Here is a 22,148-nt window from a genome sequence, read left to right as displayed (position 1 = left end):
CTGAGATCTTAATGGAACTCAATTCCTGACTCCAGGGCTGGTGTTCTATCTATTTGCCATCTAGCTGATCTGCATCTATATATTATATCTCCCATATTTTACATATGCAGAAACAGAGTCCATAGATGACTTGCCCAAGGTCATGCAGTTCCTTGCAGAGCACCTGTTTCTTTAATCTATGTGCTCTCTATTGTGCAAAGTAGTGTTCTCTTGAAATCTTAAAAACTGATCATTTGATTATAATGCTCTAGAATTTTTGTGTATGGTATATTTACAAGCTTCTCAGAATTCTCAAGAGTTTTTGCTTTTTCGGAACGGTGCAAGGGATAATGTTGTAAAAAATTACCCATGCATATGTTCTGTAAGTAAAGAGTTTTTGCCTTTCAGGGTGATGTGCAGAAAGCTATAAGTGATTATTTTGGAAGAGGCTTTTATGATACCCCCAAAAGATAAATGAAACTTTAAGTCCAGGGGTCTTCAAACTAAGGCTCGCCGGCCAGATGCAGCAGCTGAAGATGGTTATCCCCCTCATCCAGGGCTATTCAGTTTCTTTATTTAAAGGGCCACAAAACAAAGTTTTTGTTTTTACTATAATCTGGCCCTCCAACAGTCTGAGGGACAGTGAACTGGCCCCCTATTTAAAAAGTTTGAGGACCCCTGAATCAGTAGTTTGTAAAAAGAACAAGGAGCTATCTGGAGAGTGAAAAACAGTGATCTGTAGATGACAGTCACAGCCAAAATTTGATGCTTCTTGGTAGGATAAAGTATTATATGTAATCAGAAGAAACTCCACCTGAAAGTTTAAGAAGTCATTTTGTTTTAGAGAAGAACTGCAGGGTATATTGTCTACTTCTTTTCAGAAAAGATAAAACCCTTTTTAGTTGTTATGAATTGTGTGCTGCTAAATCATATAAATAACTTAAAATTAAGGACTGCATTTTATTTATCTTTTTTGACTAGCACATTAACTTGCATGTAATAGATTGTCAATAAATTTTTGTTGAATTAAATTGGATTTTGCTTGTGTACTAAATTTATACAATGTATCACAATAATTCATGGAAATGAACTTGGGATCAGTGTTGGGCATCTGGCAACTCCAAGATATTGTTTTTGTGATCCTTTGGGAAAGACACAACTTCTTATCAAGGAAGATTTGAAGGATTAGAGTGCTAGATAGATACAGGCCACCCTACTTGAGTAGAAATAAGAACTCTAAGGAACAGAGATAACATAACCTTGTTATCTGATCCTTTGTTCCCTGAGTGTGGGGCTTGAATTCTCTAACGGCTATGTATAGGAAAAGTTAAGAAAAATTACTAGTGTATTTGTCAGTGGACAGTGAGAGAGTAATGAGCCGAAAGGATTGTTGTTAGCTAGGCCACAGATGGTATTCTATAATCATGGTTATTAAAAGAACTTGAGCTTTGATTGTTTGCAAATGATAAGTGCCTGGCTGCTTAATAGGGTGCTTTTCCCCAGTTTTGTAAGTGAAGAACTTGAGTCAAAAAACCTTAGGAGATAACCCAGACAATAATGTATGAACTTCATGTATACGGGTAAGGAACTTAGGAGGATTTGGAATTTTCTTGTTATTTTTAGAATTGTTCCTTTTCCCTAATTCCCTTTTTTTTTTTTTTTTTTGGCTGAGGCAATTGGTTTCAAGTGGCTTGCCTAGGGTCACACAGTAAATGTTATGTTTCAGAGACCATATTTGAACTCTGGTCCTCCTGACTCTATCCACTGCATCACCTAGCTGCCCCCCTTTTCCCCTAATTTTTGTTTTGCAGTACTATTTAATGTTTTAGGCTATTAAATTTATCTGTTATGATCATATTGTTGTGTGGAGGATATTTCAGATATCAGATGGGAAAATGAACTTAATATTTTTATTCTTTACTTTTTAAGTTACTGTCATCCCTGTTTGCTACTTAGAAAGGGGCTAAGCAATATTGTTGAGTAGCAGTGTTAATCCTGCAGATTGGTGTCCTAGAAAGAGCCTTACACTTAGAATCACTAATCTAGGTTTGATTCCAGGCGAATTACTTAATAGAGCTTTCAGTTTCTTCTACTTGACTTGCTTGAATGGTTGTTGTGAGAATCAAATGAGATAATTATTATAAAGGGCTTTATGGTTGTAATACTTAAGATCACAACAAAATAATGAATGTCTTCTAATTAGGCTTAGAGGGCAGTGATTTGGTAAAGGGAGAACCTCTTAGATTGATTACATGTTTTTTGAATTCTCTTCAGTAGGTGACTAACCTCTATGCCTCCTTACATTATATTCATAAGTTTATTGTGGTTATCTGGTGATCTCTCTACCTGGGGCAAAACTCCACATTTAGTTAATCATCTCTTTACATGATGGACACACAGTTTCTTACCAGAGGCTCAGACTTGAAGTATTTCCGGTTAAATGGAAAACCTATACTACACAGACATAACCTTTAAGAAATCAAGGGTACCTCTGTGACATCGTGGTAATAGGCTTTTGAATTTAAAGCACTACATAATTGTAAACTTTAATTCTATTAATATTAAGTTTTTTTAATCTTAATAATTTTCTAGAGTTAAAAACAGTGATAAAAATAGAGAAAAAAAAAAGCATGTGTTATATATATTGTGGGGAGTTATATAAAGGACCACCTTAAACAGATTTTACAGAATCTCTTTGTAGGAGGTCATGTAGTACAGCATACCTGCATTGAATTCTTTTTGTAACACATTGGACATATAACCTTAGTTAAAATACTTCCCTTCTTCTACTGGACATCTCTAATTGTTAAGAAATTTTGTCTCACATCCAGCCTAAACTTTCTTCTTTACCTCTACTAGGGAGAGTAGTAGTAGTGTACCTGGTAGAGTGATATCTTAAAGGGCCAAAGAGAACAAATGTAATTTGTATTTTCCCATTTCTAGGTCAAATCCAAAGTTTGTTTTTTTTAAATATTTGAGGTTGGGTAGCAGGTTACCTTTTAAAATTTTCTGTTTTCCCCAGATAAAATATTCCTATTTCTTTTAAATTATTCTTTGTAAGATGTGATCTTGAGGCTCTTAAACATGCTTATTGTTCATTGTTGAGTACTCTTCAGTTTATTGTCCTTTTAAAAATGTTGTGCCCAGAACTGAACACAATAGTTCATATGAGATCTATTATAACCTATACACTTGGTACTTTTATCTCTTTAGTTCTTGGTATGTCTCAGTTTAATACAAGAATACATTAGTTTTCTTGGTCATATGTTGCATTGTTGACTAAAATTGAACTTGTTTGCTCAGATCTCTACATCTTTTTCAGAGGAATTATTTTCTAATCATGCTTCTCTCCCCTTTTGCTTAAGAAATTTTTAAAAATTCATGTATAAGACTTTTATTATTAGCAGCCCTGAGTGAAACAAGGCTGGCAAGTGAAGGCCAGCTTCCTGAAGTCAACTAGATATACAGTTTTCTGAAGTGGCTTCATTGATAGGGCCATGACCCTGGCATAAGTTTTACAATCAAAAGTCATGATGTGGAAGAGATACCTATGCATCATTGTAAGAAGAAGCACACAGAATATGAGAGTACACAATGCAGCTCTTGAGGCTAAGATGCAATAGGGTATGAATTGATTGTCTCCTGCTTATGCTGATTTTGACCTGACAAGAAAACGGGCTCTCTATCAGTTCACTCTCAAGGTCTCTCTGAAGAAATTTGGAATTGATTGCATGATATGGGAGAGGCTGGCAAAGGACCACCTAACATGATATGCCTGTATCAAAGAAGGCACTGTGCTTTATGAGTGCAACAGAATTTCAGTAGCTTAAAAGAAATGTGAGATGCGCAAGTTCAGAGTCATCTCCACTCCAAATGTTCATATGAACTATGGACTATTTGTACCCAACCTTGTGAGCTTGTATTTGGTCTGATCAGCCATAGTCAGATACACTATATCTTGACTTCAGTATAATGATGTCATTTTGGTCCTCTTTGAGAATGAAGGACAGCAATCTCTAAGCTTGGAACCTCTTAAGTTTTACAGCACAGAATTTTAAACATAAATTATTTCCTGTTCCTCAAAAGATTTTCTTCTTTCTACCCTAGATTATCTGGATAGAGAATATTAAAAAGAAAAAAAAAAACAACATGCAATGCAAGAGAATCAGATCATCATAATATGAAAGCCCTAAGGAGAACAGTGGAGATAGAGCATTGGACTTGGAATCCAGGAAGACCTGGATTCAGATCCTGCCTCACTTTTACTGGGCAAGTCATTTAACCTTTTGACCTCAGTTTCCACACTTGTAAAATGAGGGATATTTTTTTGAAGTCCTTTAAAGATCCCATTCAGCATAAAATCTCTGATCCTATGTATGATTTTTTTGTTAATTATATCCATAATATTTCTACTTTTATGTAAATCTCATGTTACTTTAGAATAAGAAAAACATTGTGTTTGATGAAGGCAATAGTATCTTAAGTCGTCTGTGCTTACAGTTTTCTATCTTTTATTGATGACTATATTGCTTTCATAAAAAAGTCTCTTTTGATAATCTTGACTTCTGCTACAATTAGTCTTCCTTTTTCCATTGCTGCCTCTCTTAAATAAGTAATAAGTAAGATAGTATTGTTCTAAAATTATTTTTTGTCACATTATAAATTATATTCCCTCATTCCCCATTCTCCCAAGTATCTAAGTTATTAAAAAATTACTATATTTAATTAAATTATTTGTCACCATCTTTTTTTTTTAAACCGACTATTCACAATTCATCTATATAGCAGAGTTACTATCTATCCATTTGTTTCAAGTCTGAGCTCTTAGTTTTGTGGGAGACCACACTGGGAAAAAAAATCTGCTTTCAGTGTAATGACATTTTTTTTCTGTCGAAATATTATTTTTTGTAAGGTGATTGATTTACTTTGCTTACTTTCTCTAAGTTGAGTCTATTTTTTTAACCTCTGTCAGGTAAACCCAGTTATTATTATGAACTAACACTTGATGCATTTTTAGGTGAAACTAAAAATTGAAACTGTGTAGACATTTTGATTATTGTTCAGTTTAGTAAGGTATCTTCATTTGAAAAGGATCAAGACTACAGGTACTGACACATAGGATATACCTCAGGACCTAGAGTCTCAGGAAGATCTAATTTCAAATGCAGCCCTGAGGAGGCTTAGTAACTATGTAACTTTGTCCAATCATTTTACTTTTCTCAGTTTCAATTTCCTTATCTATAAAATGGGAATAATAATGGCATCTACTTCCCAGAGTTGTTGTGAGCATAAAAATGAGATAATATTAATAAAGGACTTTGTTGGGTGTTAAGGTTATAAAGACAAAAAATGAAACAATTCCTGCCCTGAAAGCACAGCCTTTTGGGGAAACTGATATACCTGAGTATATACAGAAATACAAGGTAATTTTATTTAATTTGTAGGAGAGAAGGATAGCAGCTATATTATATTGAGCATATAAAGGAAGGTAGCATGTGAAACACTAAGGTTAAGTTCACGTTGGCAGTAGGGATCCCAGAGATCTGTGTGGCCATGGCATCTACATTCAAAAGAATGGGTGGAGGTTTGGAGTTTTTTTGTTGTTGTTGTTAGTTTAAAACATAGTATTTTGGGGAGAGACTTTAAAAATATTTTATTCTATCTTATCCTAAATTTAACAAAATAACAAATAAAACAAATATTTTGCTATACAAAGTAGAAAAGAAAAACAATTATACATGAATAGAATCTACTAAAATAGTTTTCTTTTTAAGCTTATCACAAATTTAAAATATAACTTTCCCCTCCCACTTAATATTTTATTTTTTCCAATTATGTGTAAAAATAATTTTCAACACTCATTTTTGAAAGATTTTGAGTAAAACATAGCATTAAAACCCTAAGTAACTAAATGGCATAATGGAATGAGCTGGAGAAGGAAATGGCAAACTTACTCTGGTATCTTTGCCAAGAAAACCCCAAATGAGGTCACAAAGTTGGACAGGACTTAACAAGTTAAAAAAAACTAAATCAGCATCAGCTTATCTGAAATCACTCCTATTAAAATAAATTTTCTTACTAGAGGCTTTACTTGTAGGTGGAGCTAATTCTCATTCTATATCAGAAAATATTTTAAATTTCCTTCTAAATTCCAAGTCCTTATCCCAATTTAGCACTTTACAGATTGAGTCTCTCTTTGGACAGCTACTACTGTCCTATTGTATTCACAGAATATCTTCCAAGTACACTGTTGAAAAACTATAGCTCTTGAACGTCTGCTGGTAAGCTTATCTTTAATAGCTAAGCTTCAATTTCAAAATCAATTAAAAGCAAAGGTATTTACTAAGAAAGCAAAGTAGTTATAAAACATTCAAATCCTCCTTACTTGAGGTGTAATCTACAAATGCAGTATCTGTGGGAAGAGTTAATGCAAATTTAGAATATAAAGAAGTAAGGCACACATGTGGCCAAGTCAACTCAGACCTTCTTGTATTGTATTTCCCTATTCCCTTCCTCTTCACTCCCCCCCCCCCCCAACAACACAGAGCCTTTCTTTTCGTGTCTTGTCTTCACATTTCTCTCAATCTTGAGATAAACAAGTCTTTTGACTGGGGTTAGTTACTAAGTTTGCTTTTCCTACCTTGGTTTCCAACTTCTAGGACCATTTCTTAAATCCATAGCATTCTTCTTTGCTGCCAGAGGTCTTCCTTGAAGGTATTTCTTGTGTGAGATTCTGTTCCTTCTCTCTCTATCTCCAGATAAACTTTATGTCTATTGCTTTTTGGATATGACCTATCTTCTCTTGAATTCTCAAACTGAATGTCTTTTTAGTGCCATTCAGTGTAGATTAATTTTAGCCAAACTGATAGTCTAGGTTTCTTTCTAATTCTGTCAGAAACTCTTTCATACCTCCTTTAGGGATAATTGAGTTTGCATTTCTGTTTGGTTGTTCTCTAGACACTTGAACCTATTCTGAAATTCTTTCATCCAGTTTCTCTAATTCCCTACTCTATCTAGCTTATTCCAGCATGTAGTTTCTAGTGGTTAGATTGATTTTTTTTTTTTTTTTTTTAATGCTAAGGCAATTGAGGTTAATTGACTTACCCAGAGTTACACAGCTAGGAAGTGTTAAGTGTCTAAGACCAAATTTGAACTCAGGTCCTCCTGATTTCAGGGCTGGTGCTTTATCCACTGTACCACTTAGCTGCCCCTTCCCACCCCACCCTTTTCCTTTGATCTCTTTGAGATCTAGACCTTGTATTGAAATTGTTCTCCAGAATGGTTGGACTAGTTTACAGTTCTCCACAGATACTCGTTTACCAATTTTTCTGTATCCCCTCCCAACATTTGTCATTTTCCTTTCTATCATGTTAGCCAGTCTGATAGGTGTGAAGTTCTACTTCAAAGTATTTTTAATGTGTATTTCTCAAATTATTAGTGATTTGGAGCATTTTAAAAATATGACTATAGGTAGCTGATTTCTTTGTCTGAAAACAGCCTGTTAATACTCTTTTGAAATGGTTCTTATTTTTATAAATTTGATTTAGTTCCCTATATATTTTGAAAATGAGGCCTTTATCAGAGAAGCTTGCAATAAATTTCCCCCTACCCCATTGGTTTTGTTTCTGCAAAATCTTTTTAATTTCATGTAACCAAAATTATCTAGATTTTATTATCCTATCTATCCCTTGTTTGTTCATAAACTCTTCCCTTATCTATAGAGCTGATAAAAATTTCCATGTTTTCCTAATCTTATTGTATTACTCTATATGTCTAAATTATATACTCCTTTTGACCTTATGTTGGGTATATCATGTGAGAGTTAATCTGTGCCTGGATTTTCCAGACTACTTTTTAGTTTTCCCAAGTTTTTGTCACATAGTAAATTCTTGCTTCACCTCTCCTTTCCTTTCTCCCACCATAGCATTCAATTCCAAATTTCCTTTGGCTCAGCTTTGCCATAGCTTTAAACCTTTCCAGAACAGAAGGAAACATTGCTGGACTACAATAAACTCATAAACTCATGCAGTTAAGTTCTGAAATCCTTCCCTTTGCACACAGAGTGATCATTCTGTCTGATCAGACAGCTACAATGCAACTTAGGTTTTGAATTTTGCAGTACTTTACAAAATCTGCAATAACACTTGACAACAGGAATTATATATACAGCACAGGATTAACATAAGTATCTGCTCTTAACAGGATGATTAACTCAGAGACCTAGGCACTCACCTTAGAGTGTCCTTCACAGTAAATATCTATCAACATTACATACATCAAGCATATCACAGTATAGAGCATTTCTTAACAGGCTGCTTCTGTGATCTCATTTCTAAATTAAAGGCAGGATATAATTCACATTATATCCACAGCACACAAGTAGATATTTATAACAGCAGTAGAATAAAGTAATAAGAACATTATTAATAGATTGGCATTTTGAAAAATGCAGAAAAAGCAGCATATTCACAAATAAATATATATGTTCAACAGATTACTCTACCATTCATGCATATTAACAAAGACAAATAAAAATCATAGAATAATACTTAAGAATAATAAAATAAAAACATATTCAAAACATGTAGCAATTAACATGCACCAATGAATTTCTTTACTTTCATGCAAAGCACACATTATGTGGACAAAAAACCCATTAATTTTATCATCTGGCCAACATGTTTAACCATTTCTGCTATTTCCCTTGGGACATTGTCAGTTAGTCTGGTTGAATATTGCCTAATTCTGAAGTAACCTAATGATCTATATACCCTTGAGCTAGTTGATGATTTGGGCTGATCATAATTAGAACTATAGTTTTGCCTTTGTAAATCTGAATTTGTAAAAGGGCCTAGGACAGTATGGTATGTGACCATATATTAGAAGTTTTGACTATTGAAGTACTAGGTAGAAAAGGTGCTTCTTTTTGACTTCAGGCATTTTCCATTATTTTAAATGTTGTTGAGTTATAAACTTCAGAGTCTTCTTTAATTGAAATGTCAATTTACCAACCATTGTTTGGATCTGGCAAACTTTCTATGACTTGCTGACTCTCTTTGCTTACAATCCACTAAGGTCAGGATCCATTAGTCACCTACCTTTAGGAAGTCCAATTAATTTATATATAGGCAGTAAGTGATTGTGGTGAGTTGTTTTTGTAGGACCTCTACCAGTTTGAAGGGCTATTTTGTAAATGTGATTATCTAGTCTCTACAACAAGGTATTGGATAGCTTTCTATTAATCTCCTAACTTGTGTGTCCCTGAACACTTGAATTTCTCAGCAAAGCCATATTACCTTGTTGAAGATTTTGCAATGATTTCATTCATCATAATTTTATTTGTTTTTTTCACTGTACTTCTGAATTGAAGCTATAAATAGGTAGTGAGTTTCTTTTATTTCTTAGCTGTGAGATACAGTGGTTATGTTTGCTGTTTCTGACCTCAGAGATTCCAGACTATTAAGTAGGCATGGTTCATGCACCAGTTGGCAGTGTGCTATTATCTTGGGTAGAATTGTATGATGTACCTGAAAAAGTCATGTTAGCTTTAGTGAAATTTTTGTTCTTATGTCATTCTTCATCTGTGAGTGGTTGAATTATTCAGGTAGATGGATGGTCTTTTTAAGGTTGGTGATATATTCTTCTAAACTTCGATGTCAACTGAAACTATACCTTCAAGTGTTAGATTTGGATCCTGGAAGTAAATTCATATACTGAGAAAGACTTTTCTCACAGTATTTTAGCAACAATGGCAACTTTTTGTGTCCTACTTGGGTGTGTCTGTATACCTTGCAAAATTGTCAGTTGCCACTAATGGCTTATATCAATATAGAAAGTTTACCAAGATTTGATAGTATTTATGTTCTCCCAATTTTGGGAATACTTTTTTGGATACACTGAGCATGTGTCTCATTTTCTTTGTGATGTCTGCTGTCATCTTGGGCCAGTAAAATTTCTTTCTTATTAGGTCTTTGTATTCAAAATCATCATTGAAAGTGTTCATAATCATGAATTAGGTAGAATCAATTGCTTTTAATACCATGTATGGGTTCAATAAAAGTTTGGTATAATACTTAATAGCATAACCCCCAAGTTTTGTTATTGTTTCAATAAATGACTTTAAAGAACTGTCACTTGGTATCATCTTATTACTTTTGGCTTGTACTATTTCTGCACATCAGTCATGTACTCTCTTTACTAGTCATCCATAGACAACTTGAGTCAAAGAAACCAAACTGCTGGCATGCTGGTATAGTTGAAGTCCTATACTTTTACCTTTAGTGCTGTTTGCTTGTAATTCAGCTCCTTGAATATTACATCCTCATAGTCTTCTTTGGTTGGTAGTATATGTTGGATTTGGCTTTGATAAGTGCTACCTTCCATCTTTGTTAAGTAGCATATCATTTGATACTCATTAATATGATATCCATTAATATGGATTGTCAAATCCATCTTGCAAATTTGTTTTATACACATGAACTTTTCAGGGAGAACCAACTTCAGAACCAAGGATTCTAGCTTTTATAGAGTACAAATAACAAGTCATTATTGCTTACGTGCTTTTTGGCACATACACCAGTTTTTTGGGCAACCATCAATCTCTTGATATAGAACTGCGCTGAAATTCTTCAAGTTGGTATTGCTATTCAAATAAAAAGACTTGCATGGCCTACATAGGTCAACACTGGTGCATGTGTTAGGCATCTGATCAAGTCTTTGAAATCTTGTTTACATTTGTTGGTTTGTTGGTTCTCAAATGGCTTTGTATTAACTTTTCATTTCTTATCCTTCTGCTTCTATGCTTTTTCAATCATATGTTCAGATGAGGTGATCTATTATCAGGATAGCTTCTAATAAAATTGTGCCAATCATCAAATGTTTGATATGGCTAAATCAGGAATACTCTCTTTTCTATGCTGTCATTCATAACTTATTGTGATAGTATATAATGTACTTATTTATCAGAAGCTCTATAAAACTGGTATTTGTCATTTGAAAGTTTTAGACCATTCTCTTCTAGATAGTATAACACTTTTAGAAAATTATTTTATTTTTTATTTACAAAGTGTATTCATAGATAATTTTTCCAACATTGACCCTTGCAAAACCTTTTGTTCCAAATTTTCCCCTTTTTCCCCCTCTCCCAGCTGGCAGGTAGTTAAATATGTTGAAATACATGTTAAATCCAGTATTATATATGTATATATTTACACAGTTACCTTGCTGCACAAGAGAAATCAGATCAAGAAGGTAAAGAAAAACTGAGAAAGAAAAAAAAATGCAAGCAAATAACAACAGAGAGAGTGAGAATGCTATGTTGTGTTCCACACTCTGTTGTCACGGTTTTCTCTCTGTGTGTAGATGGCTCTCTTCATCACTGAACAAGTGGATCTGGTTTGAATCCTCTCATTGTTGAAGAGAGCCACATCCATCAGAGTTGATTATCATATAGTCTCCTTGTTGCCATGTATAATGATCTCCTGGTTCTGCTCATTTCATTTATCATCAGTTCATGTAGGCCTCTCCAAGCCTCTCTGAAACAATCCTGCTGGTTGTTTCTTATAGAACAGTAGTATTCCATAGCATACATGTACTGTACTTTATTCAGTCATTCTCCAATTGATGGGCATCCACTCAGTTTTCAGTTTCTTGCCACTACAAAGAGGGCTGTCACAAACATTTTTACACATATAGCCCTCTTTCCCTCCTTTAAGATCTCTTTGGGATATAAGCCCAGTAGTAACACTGCTGGATCAAAGGGTATGCACAGTTTGATGGATTTTTGAGCATAGTTCCAAATTGCTCTCTAGAATGGCTGGATGTATTCACAATTCCACCAAAGATGGTATCGGTGTCCCAGTTTTTCCACATCCCCGCCAACATTTGTCTTTATCTTTTCCTGCCCTCTTAGCCAATCTTATGGGTGATTTGGAGCACCTTTTCACGTGACTACAAATAGTTTCAATTTCTTCATCTGAAAATTGTCTGTTCATATCCTTTGACCATTTATCAGTTGGAGAATGGCTTGAACTATTATAAATTTGAGTCAATTCTCTATATATTTTAGAAATGAGGCCTTTATTAGATCCTTCGGATATAAAAATATTTTCCCAGTTTATTGCTTCCCTTCTAATCTTGTCTGCATTAGTTTTGTTTGTACAAAAACAAAAACTTTTTAAACTTGATATAATCAAAATTTTCTATTTTGTGATTAATAATGATCTCTAGTTCTTCTTTGGTCACAAATTCCTTCCTCCTTCACAAATCTGAGAGGTAAACTATCCTATGTTCTTCTAATTTGTTTATAATATCATTTTTTATGTCTAGATCATGACTCTATATTTACCTTATCTTGGTATTCAGTGTTAGATGTAGGTCAATGCCTAGTTTCTGCCATACTAGTTTCCAGTTTTCCCAGCAGTTTTTGTCAAATAGTGAATTCTTATCCCAAAAGCTGGGTCCTTTAGGTTTGTCACATATTAGATTGCTTTAGTCATTGATTATTTTGTTCTGTGAACCTAACCTATTACACTGATCAACTTCTTTATTTCTTAGCCAATACCAAATGGTTTTGATGATCACTGCTTTATAATATAGTTTTATATCTGGCATAGGCCACCTTCATTTGCTTTTCTCTTCATTAATTCCTTTGATATTCTTGATCTTTTGTCCTTCCAGATGAATTTTGTTGTTATTTTTTTTTAGGTCAATAAAATAGTTTCTTGGGAGTTTGATTGGTATAGCATGAAATAAAATAATAATAATAATAAATAGATTAGTTTAGGGAGCATTGTCATCTTTATTATATTTGCTTGACCTGTCCAAGAACACTTGGTACTTTTCCAATTGCTTAAATCTGACTTTATTTGTGTGGAAAGAGTTTTATAGTTTTGCTTATATAATTCCTGACTTTCCCTCGGTAGATAGATTCCCAATATTTTACATTATTGATAGTTATTTTAAATGGAATTTCTCTTTGTATCTCTTGCTTGTTAGTGATATGTAAAAATGCTAATGATTTATATGGATTTATTTTGTATATTTATTTTGTATGTATTTTGTATTTAGCAAACTTTGCTAAAATTGTGGATTATTTCTAATAGTGTTTTAGTTGATTCTCTAGGGTTCTCTAAGTATACCATCATATCATCTGCAAAGAGTGATAGTTTGGTTTCCTCATTACCTACTCTAATTTATTTAATTAGATTTACATGTGAATTCTACCAAACATTTAAAGAACAATTAACTCCAATGCTATATAAACTATTTTTAAAAATAGGGATTGGAGGAGTCCTACCAAATTCCTTTTATGACATAGACATGGTACTGATCCCTAAACCAGGTAGGCTGAAAACAGAGAAAGAAAATTATAGCTCAATCTCCCTAATGAATGTTGATGCAAAAATCTTAAATAAAATATTGGCAAAGAGATTATAGAAAATCATTTCTAAAATGGGACTATTTAAGTAATTTATTTCCTCTTCGGTTAATCTGGACAATCTATATAGAATTGTGCAACAAGAAAAATTAGATTAAAAAGGAAAGAAAATGAGTAAGAAAAGAAAATGCAAGTGAACAACATCAAAAAGAGTGAGAATGTTGTGATCCACAATCCTTTCTCTGGGTGTAGATGACTCTCTTCATTACAAGATCATTAGAACTGGCATTAATCCTTTCATTGTTGGAAAGAGTTATATTCATCAGAGTTGATCATTGTATAATATTGATGTTGCTGTGTACAATGAAATTTATAAGAATTCAAGCCATTCTCCAATTGATAAATGGTCTAAGGATATGGACAGACAATTTTCAGATGAAGAAATTGCAACAATTTCTAGTCTAGTGACTCCTCTATTTCTTAGCCAGTACCAAATGGTTTTGATGACCACTGCTTTATAATATAGATTTAGGTCTGGCCCAGCTAGGCCACCTTCAATGGTATTTTTTTTTTTCATTAATTCCCTTGAAATTCCTGACCTTTTATTCTTTCAGATAAACTTTGTTACTATTTTTTCTAAATCTGTAAAATAATTTCTTGGGAGTTTGATTGGTATGGCACTACATAAGTAGATTAATTTAGGTAGTATTGTCATTTTTATTTGCTTGGCATACCCATGAGCACATGATATTTTTCCAGCTATTTAGATCTGACTTTATTTGTGTGGAAAATGTTTCAGAGTTATATTTGTATAGTTCCTGACTTTCCCTTGGCAGATAGATTCCCAAATATTTTATACTATCAACAATTATTTTGAATGGATTTTTTTTTTTTTTTTTTGGTATTTCTTGCTGCTGGTAGTATATAAAGATGCTGATGATTTATGTGGATTTATTTTGTATCCTGCAATTTTGCTGAAGTTGTGGATTATTTCTAATAATTTTTTAGTTGATTCTCTAGGGTTCTCTAAGTATACCATCATATCTGCAAAAAGTGATAATTTGATTTCTTCATTACATACTCTAACTCCTTTTATCTCTTTTTCTCCCTCTTTTTGCCAAAGCTAACATTTCTATTATATTGAATATTGAATAGTAATGCTGATAGTGGGCAATCTTGTTTCACTCCTGGGAATGGTTTTAGTTTGTCTCCATTACATATGATGCTTGCTGATGGTTTTAAATAGATGCTCTTGATCATTTTAAGGAAAAGCCCATTTATTCCTAAACATTCTAGTGTTTTTAATAAGAATGGGTGTTGGATTTTATCAAATGCTTTTTCTGCATCTATTGAGATAATCATATGGTTTTCGTTAGTTTGGTTATTGATATAGTCAATTATGCTAATATTTACCTAATACTGAATTATTTTCAATTTTATTAATCTCTTATTTTCAGAATTTCATATTTGGTATTTAATTGAGGATTTTTAATTTGTTCTTTTTCTAGCTTTTTTAATTGTAAGCTCAGTTCATTGATCTTCTTTTTCTCTATTTTATGCAAGTAAGCATCTAGAGATATAACGTTTCCCCAAACAACTGCTTTGGCTGGTCCCACAAATTTGGTGTGTTGTCTCATTATTGTCATTCTCTTGGATGAAGTTATTGATTGTATCTGTGATTTTTTTTTTTTTTGTTTCACCTATTCATTCCTTAGAATTAGATTATTTAACTTCCAATTAATTTTTGGTCTATTTTCTCCTGGCATTTTATTGCATGTGATTTTTAATTATATCATGATCTAGAAAAAATGCATTTACTCATTCTGCATTTGATTTTGAATTTTTTTTATACCCAAATACATGCTAAATTTTTGTATAGGTCCCATGAACCACCAAGAAAAAATTAATCTCCTTTCTGTGTCCACTCAATTTTCTCCAAAGATCTATTAAAACCAACTTTTTTTAAACATTCTTTTTGCCTCTTTTTTCCTTATTTATTTTGTGGTTTGAATTACTTAGTTCTGAGAGATCAAGGTTGAGATCCCCCACTAGTATAGTTTTGTTGTCTATTTTTTCTTGCATCTCTCAACTTCTCTAGGAATCTGGATGCTAATACCACTTTGTGCATATATGTTTAGTATTAGCTTCATTATCTGTGGTACTTTTAGTTGGATATAGTTTCCTTCTTTATCTCTTTTAATTAGATCTATCTTTGCTTTTACTTGATGTGAGATCAAGATTTGCTACTCTTGCTTTTTTTTACTTCACCTGAAGCATAATAGGTTCTACTCCAGCCCTTTACCTCACTCTGTATGTGTCACTCTGCTTTAAATGTATTTCTTATAAACAACATATTGTAGGATTTTGGCTTTTAATCCAATCTGCTCTTCACTTCTGTTTTATGGGAGAGTTCATCCTATTTACATTCACAGTTAAAATAATTAATTCTGTGTTTCCTGCCATCTTATTTACCTTAAGTTATGCTTTTCTCTTTCCTTTCCTTTTTCCCTCCTCCCCAGTATTTTGCTTCTGATCACCACTTCTCTTAAACAGGCTTCCCCCTTTTAGAGCCCCTCCCCCTTTCTTACATCTTTCCCCTACTACTTCTGTTTTCCTTTCTGTTAGCCTTCCCCTTGCTTTTCCTCTTTCCCCTTCCAGTTTTCTATAAGGTGAGACAAGTTTCTCTGTGAAACCAAGTCTGATAGTCTCTCTTTGAGCCAAATCTGATGAGAGTAAGATGCACACAATGTTCATTCTTCTCCTTTTCTTTCCTTCCCTCACTTCTTCCCCTCAGTTATAATAGGTCTTCTTTGCCTCTTTCTGAGATGTAATTTCCCTTATTTTACCTCCTTTTCCCATACAATCCTCTTTTCACCTCTAGTTTCTTTTTCATATTATCATAATAAAATCAAATTATACTAGCACTCTCTAAATATACCCATAACAGAAATATAGTTCTCAAGAGTTCTTTCTTTTTTACCTTTTATGCTTCTCTTGAGTTCTGTGTTTGGAGATAAATTTTTTTGTTCATTCTGATCTTATCATCAGAAATAGATGAAATTCATCTATATCATTGAATGTTCATCTTCTTTTCTGAAAGATAATGTTCATTTTAGCTGGATAGCTTTTTTTTTGCTGTAATCCAAGTTCCTTCACTTTTCCGAATATCAGATTCTAGGTCCTTCAGTCTTTTAAGGTGAAAGCTGCTAGGTCCTGGGTTATTCTGATTGTGTCTCCGCAGTATTTAAATCGTTTCTTTCTGGCTGCTTGCAATATCTTTTCCTTGGTGCAATAGTTCTGAAATTTAGCCGCGATATTCCTTGGAGTTTAATTTTGGGGTCTCTTTCAGGAGGTGATCGGTGAATTCTTTCAATGGATATTTTACAATCTGATTCTAAAACATCAGGTTAGTTTTCTTTTATGATTTCCTGCAAGATAATGTCAAGGTTCATTTTTTCATCATGGCTTTCAGGAAGTCCAGTTACCTTTAGATTGTCTCTCTTAGATCTATTTTTCAGGTCAGTTGTTTTTGCTGGGAGGTATTTCATATTTTCCTCAATCTTTTCATTTTTTTTTGTTTTTGTTTGATTCTTAAAGTCTTTTTGAGTCATTCACTTTCATTTGTTCAGTTCTAATTTTTAGCGTATTTTTTCTTGTTACCTTTTTTTTAGCTCTTTTTGTATTTGGCCTGTTGGATTGTTTTGTTCATTGCATTTTTTTTTTCCATTTCACAAATTCTGTTTTTCAATGAATTGGTATCTTTTTCATATCTATTTTGTAAAGAGTTATAGGCTTTTCCCATTTCATCAAATCTATTTTGTAGGGACTTATATGCTTTTCCCATGCCTTCTTCCAAAAATCTCATTTCCTTTCCCTATTTTTCTTCTAACTCTTTTATAAGATCCTTTATGAAATCTTCCAAGAAAGCCTTGTAAAATGGGGACCAGCTCATGTCTCTCTTTGGGGCTTCATCTGGAGTTGATGGAATCTCAGGATTTGCAGTCTGTTCTCTCTCCATAGAAGCTGTCTATGGTGAGAGTTTTTGGTTTCCTTTCCTTTTCCCTTTCCCCCTTTTCTAGCCTTTTCCTCTTTCCTCTTTCTCCTTTTTCCTTTTCCTTTTCCTGTCCTGTCCCTCCTTGAGGTCTACATTTAACACAGGAGAAACAGTTGCTTTAGTTTACCCTGGGGCAATTCTGCTGATTGACTTTTGTGCGGGGTAATCAGGGCTAGGTCTCGTGTTCTTCTGGGGCTCAGTGGTTTACAATTTGCCTTTTGTAGTAAATCTGCTAGATCACCCATTTGCAACCAGAACTGAGTAGCTTAAAAAGCTCACTGAGGATTCCCAGGTGTAGAAGCTACAAAGCTCCGCCTTCCCACCCTAGTTCCTTGACTCAGGCTTCCAGTGCTGCCGTCTGGGTGCAGCAGATTGTCCCCCTGCCCGTTTGAAACAGATCTGCTCTGAAGTTCTTCCAGGGTATCTTCTTCTGGAAATGTGTTGTACTTCAAATATTTGTGGGTTCTATGATTCCAAAACCAGTTTAGAGGCTTAATCTACTGTTGGTTTGAGAGAAAGTCAGAGGTCACAGCAAGTTTTATCTGCTCTCCATAATCTTTGACAGTACTTTTAAGGTACTGATTAGATCAAGGTGGCAATTCCAGTTGGAAATAAACATGTGACAAATTCACACCGTTCATTCTCTTTATTTAGGGGAGGAGGTTACAGACAAAGTAAGAGAGAAAATTGGCACCAGAGTGGCAAATATGAAGTAGAATTGGGAAAACAATAGGGTTATCAAAGAAAGGAATCTGGAAAAAATCCATTTAAAAAATATGCTATGAGGCCTGAGTATGCCATTGACTGGCAAGTTAGATCCATAGAGTTTAGCAGGTTAAACAGAGTTAACTAGAGTAAGGAGAAAGATGCCATTAAAGTGAAGGTATTATAATGGGGAAAGAGAATACTCAGAATGGGCTTAAGTCCTGAAAAGGATTTAGCAAAAATCTTCATCATGAGCAAATCTTTTATAGGGGAAATACAAACTTGGGTGTTACTTACGAGGGAGAGATCAAAGAGGAGCTAGATGGAATAACTGGCCTGTCAGGTTAAAGATGTTAATGGGTATCTCAAAGATTGTTTAAAGATGCCCAGAAGTTGGAGGGATAGACAATGGAGGCTGATAAAGAGTTCCAGCCTCAGTTACTTTATGCAAATAGGATAGTCTGGGAATTGGTTATACCTGTTAATAGCCAGATAGGTTTCTTCCTGACAGGAGAAAAGAGTTAAGTCCACATTAGTACTATTTATATTTTATAATATTGAACAATAATGCTGATATTTGACTACTTATCAAAAAAAATTACATTAACTGAATGATCCTATATTGTATAGAAATATAGGGTGTCACCTCCAGGTGACATGTGACAAATATCTTAGGATAATGGATTAGAGCAGGAAGGGACCTTACACAATTAGTACAGGTTAGGAAAAGAAACAAAACAAATTTGAAATGAAATCTAAAAGTAGAAGCTGCATTCAAAACAAAAATCCAACTTACAATTTTTGTGACAGAAAAATATAGTTTAAATGAAAATAAAAAATTGTGTATATACAAATTCAAAATTCACTAAGCAGCAGTCCTGCAAAGTACAAGTTGTTGAACTTAAATTCACTTAAATTCAACTCTAAATGGAAGAATGAAATGATATAAAAGTGTAAAATATTAAAAATTTCTGTAGTACAGCTGACTTCAAAATTAAGAACAATAGTTCAGTAAATACTTCTTAAAAAGAAGCGGAAGAAAAAATGAAAATTATATTTAAACTCACAAAGCAAAGCCCAAAAAGTAAAAAAGAAAAAAAAAGAAAACTATTTAATATCCTTTGGAAGAGACTCCTTCCTTCAGGTAGCCTTCATATCTGTCTGGGTATAGGTTTCTACCGAAACTGAAGTTTAATCCATTTCCTTCTCTGGCTTTCATCTTTGGAATGTGGAAATTATTGGGTTGGTGTAGTTCATCATTCTATTCTCATTATATTTATTGATCTCAACTCTATACCTGCAGAAACATTTCTGTTGCACATGCCTAGGAGCAAAGATAGGAGAAGGAGTGAATTTGGAAATGTGAACTATTAGCCCAACTTTGTCCTAGACGCAAAATGACACTGGATATTTTTAGCCTAGAATAATGGAGGGAAGAGAGGGAATCTATTTTAGATCATCTTTTGGGAAGTTTATAAAGATTATTAATAAGTCAAAATCCTAAGTTCTCCTCCTTCAATTTGTTAAGCTCATAAATAGAAGCAAGCAAGACACTTTTGAACTTTGGGTTCTTTATATGTCTCTGTAGCAATACTAAATGTTGTGGCTCTCTGTTTCAATCCTGTGTTTAAAATTAGAAAAGATGAAGCTTGAAAGCAATTATATTGTGTTTGTATATTAATCAGATGATTTCCCTTTCCCCTTCCCTATTCCCTTTCCCCTATTTCTTTCCCCTATCCCCATCCCTTATCCTTACCACCTTCCCCTATCCTCATCCCCTATCCTCATTCCCTTCCCCTATCCTTTTTTTAAAAAAAAATTTTTTTATTACAACTTTTTATTGATAGAACCCATGCCTGGGCAATTTTTTTACAACATTATTCCTTGCACTCACTTCTGTTTCGACTTTTCCCTTTCCTCCCTTCACCCCCTCCCCCAGATGGCAAGCAGTCCTATACATGTTGAATATGTCACCATATATCTTAAATACAATATATGTGTGCAGAACCTAAGTTCTCTTGTTGCACAGGAAGAACTGGATTCAGAAGGTAAAAAATAACCTGGGAAGAAAAACAAAAATGCAAACAGTTTACACTCATTTCCCAGTATTCTTTCTTTGGGTGTAGTTGCTTCTGTCCATTCTTGATCAATTGAAACTGAGTAGGATCTCTTTGTCAAAGAAATCCACTTCCATCAGAATACATCCTCATACAGTATCGTTGTTGAAGTATATAATGATCTCCTGATTCTCCTCATTTCATTTAGCATCAGTTCATGTAAGTCTCTCCAAGCCTCTCTGTATTCAACCTGCAGGTCATTTCTTACAGAACAATAATATTCCATAACATTCATATACCACAATTTACCCAATCATTCTCCAATTGATGGGCATCCATTCATTTTCCAGTTTCTAGCCACTACAAACAGGGCTGCCACAAACATTTTGGCACATACAGGTCCCTTTCCCTTCTTTAGTATCTCTTTGGGGCATAAGCCCAGTAGAAACACTGCTGGATCAAAGGGTATGCATAATTTGATAACTTTTTGAGCATAGTTCCAAATTCTGGATGTGTTCACAATTCCACCAACAATGTATCAGTGTCCCTGTTTTCCCACATCCCCTCCAACATTCCACATTATCTTTCCCTGTCATTCTAGCCAATCTAACAGGTGTGTAGTGGTATCTCAGAGTTGTCTTAATTTGCATTTCTTTGATTAATAATGACTTGGAGCATATTTTCATATGGCTAGAAATAGTTTCAGTTTCTTCATCTGAGAATTGTCTGTTCATATTCTTTGATGATTTTTCAATTGGAGAATGGCTTGATTTCTTATAAATTAGAATCAATTCTCTATATATTTTGGAAATGAGGCCTTTATCAAAACCTTTGACTGTAAAAATGTTTTCCCAGTTTATTGTTTCCCTTCTAATCTTGTCTGCATTTGTTTTGTTTGTACAAAAACTTTTCAATTTGATATAATCAAAATTTTCTATTTTATAATCAATAATGATCTCTAGTTCTTCTTTGGTCATAAATTCCTTTCTCTTCCACAGATCTGAGAGGTAAACTATCCTATGCTCTTCTAATTTATTTATAATCTCATTCTTTATGCCTAAGTCATGAACCTATTTTGACCTTATCTTGGTGTACGGTGTTAAGTGTGGGTCAGTGCCTAGTTTCTGCCATGCTAATTTCCAATTTCCCCAGCAATTTTTGTCAAATAATGCGTTCTTAGCCCCAAAACTGGGGTCTTTGAGTTTGTCAAACACTAGATTATTAAAGTTATTGGCTGTTTTGTTCTTTGAACCTAACTATTCCATTGATCAACTAGTCTATTTCTTAGCCAATACCAGATGGTTTTGGTAACTGCTGCTTTATAATATAATTTTAGATCTCCCTTCCCTTATCCTTTTTCCCTTTCCCTTCCCTTTTCCCTCCTATCTCCATACCCTTCCCCTATCCCTTTTCTCCTCCCCCATCCCCTTCCTCATACCCCATTCCCTTCCCCTATCCTCTTCTCCTTCTACTCTCACCCCCCATCCCCTATTTCCTTCCCCTATCCCCCAGCCCCTTCCCTTTCCCCATTCCCTTCCCCTTCCCTTATTCCCTTCCCTCCTATTTCCTTCCCCCTTTCCTATTCCCTTCCCCATCCCGTATTCCTTTTCCCTTTTCCTTTCCTTCCTGTATCCATGCAGCATATATTTATTCTTCCTTTCACTTGAACACTTAGAGGCCATTTTAGGATTATTAATTGGCCTAATTTTAATATTATTATATCCCAAAGAATATATGGTCTGGAAGACTAGAGAAAGAAATGGGGGAAACTGGTGGCTAATGATGCAATCACAACATATGCGACATTTAAGTTTACTGTCTTATATAGAATGGTTTGTGGTGTATCAAAGATCACTAATCATCATAACAGATAAAATAATGTTGAAAAAGTTTGAAACATCATGAGAATTACTAAAATGTGACACAAACGACTCAATATGAGCACAAGCTGTTGGAAACATGGTGCCAATAGAAT

The 22,148-nt window shown here is 34.0% G+C and overlaps 1 protein-coding gene across 1 annotated transcript in view; it reads left to right on the top strand.

The window, feature by feature from the left end:
* HELZ (helicase with zinc finger) overlaps positions 1–22,148 on the top strand; it is a 284,703-nt gene that overhangs the window by 7,926 nt on the left and 254,629 nt on the right. The window contains exon 4 of the mRNA XM_051995260.1: positions 4,087–4,248. The gene's annotated coding sequence lies outside the window, so the exon portion shown is untranslated. The remainder of the gene's footprint in view (positions 1–4,086; positions 4,249–22,148) is intronic.

This window comes from Antechinus flavipes, chromosome 4 (genome assembly GCF_016432865.1).
Source record: "Antechinus flavipes isolate AdamAnt ecotype Samford, QLD, Australia chromosome 4, AdamAnt_v2, whole genome shotgun sequence".
NCBI lineage: Eukaryota > Metazoa > Chordata > Mammalia > Dasyuromorphia > Dasyuridae > Antechinus > Antechinus flavipes.
Note: the sequence above shows the minus strand (reverse complement) of the source record. Positions and strands in the feature narration are given on the sequence as shown.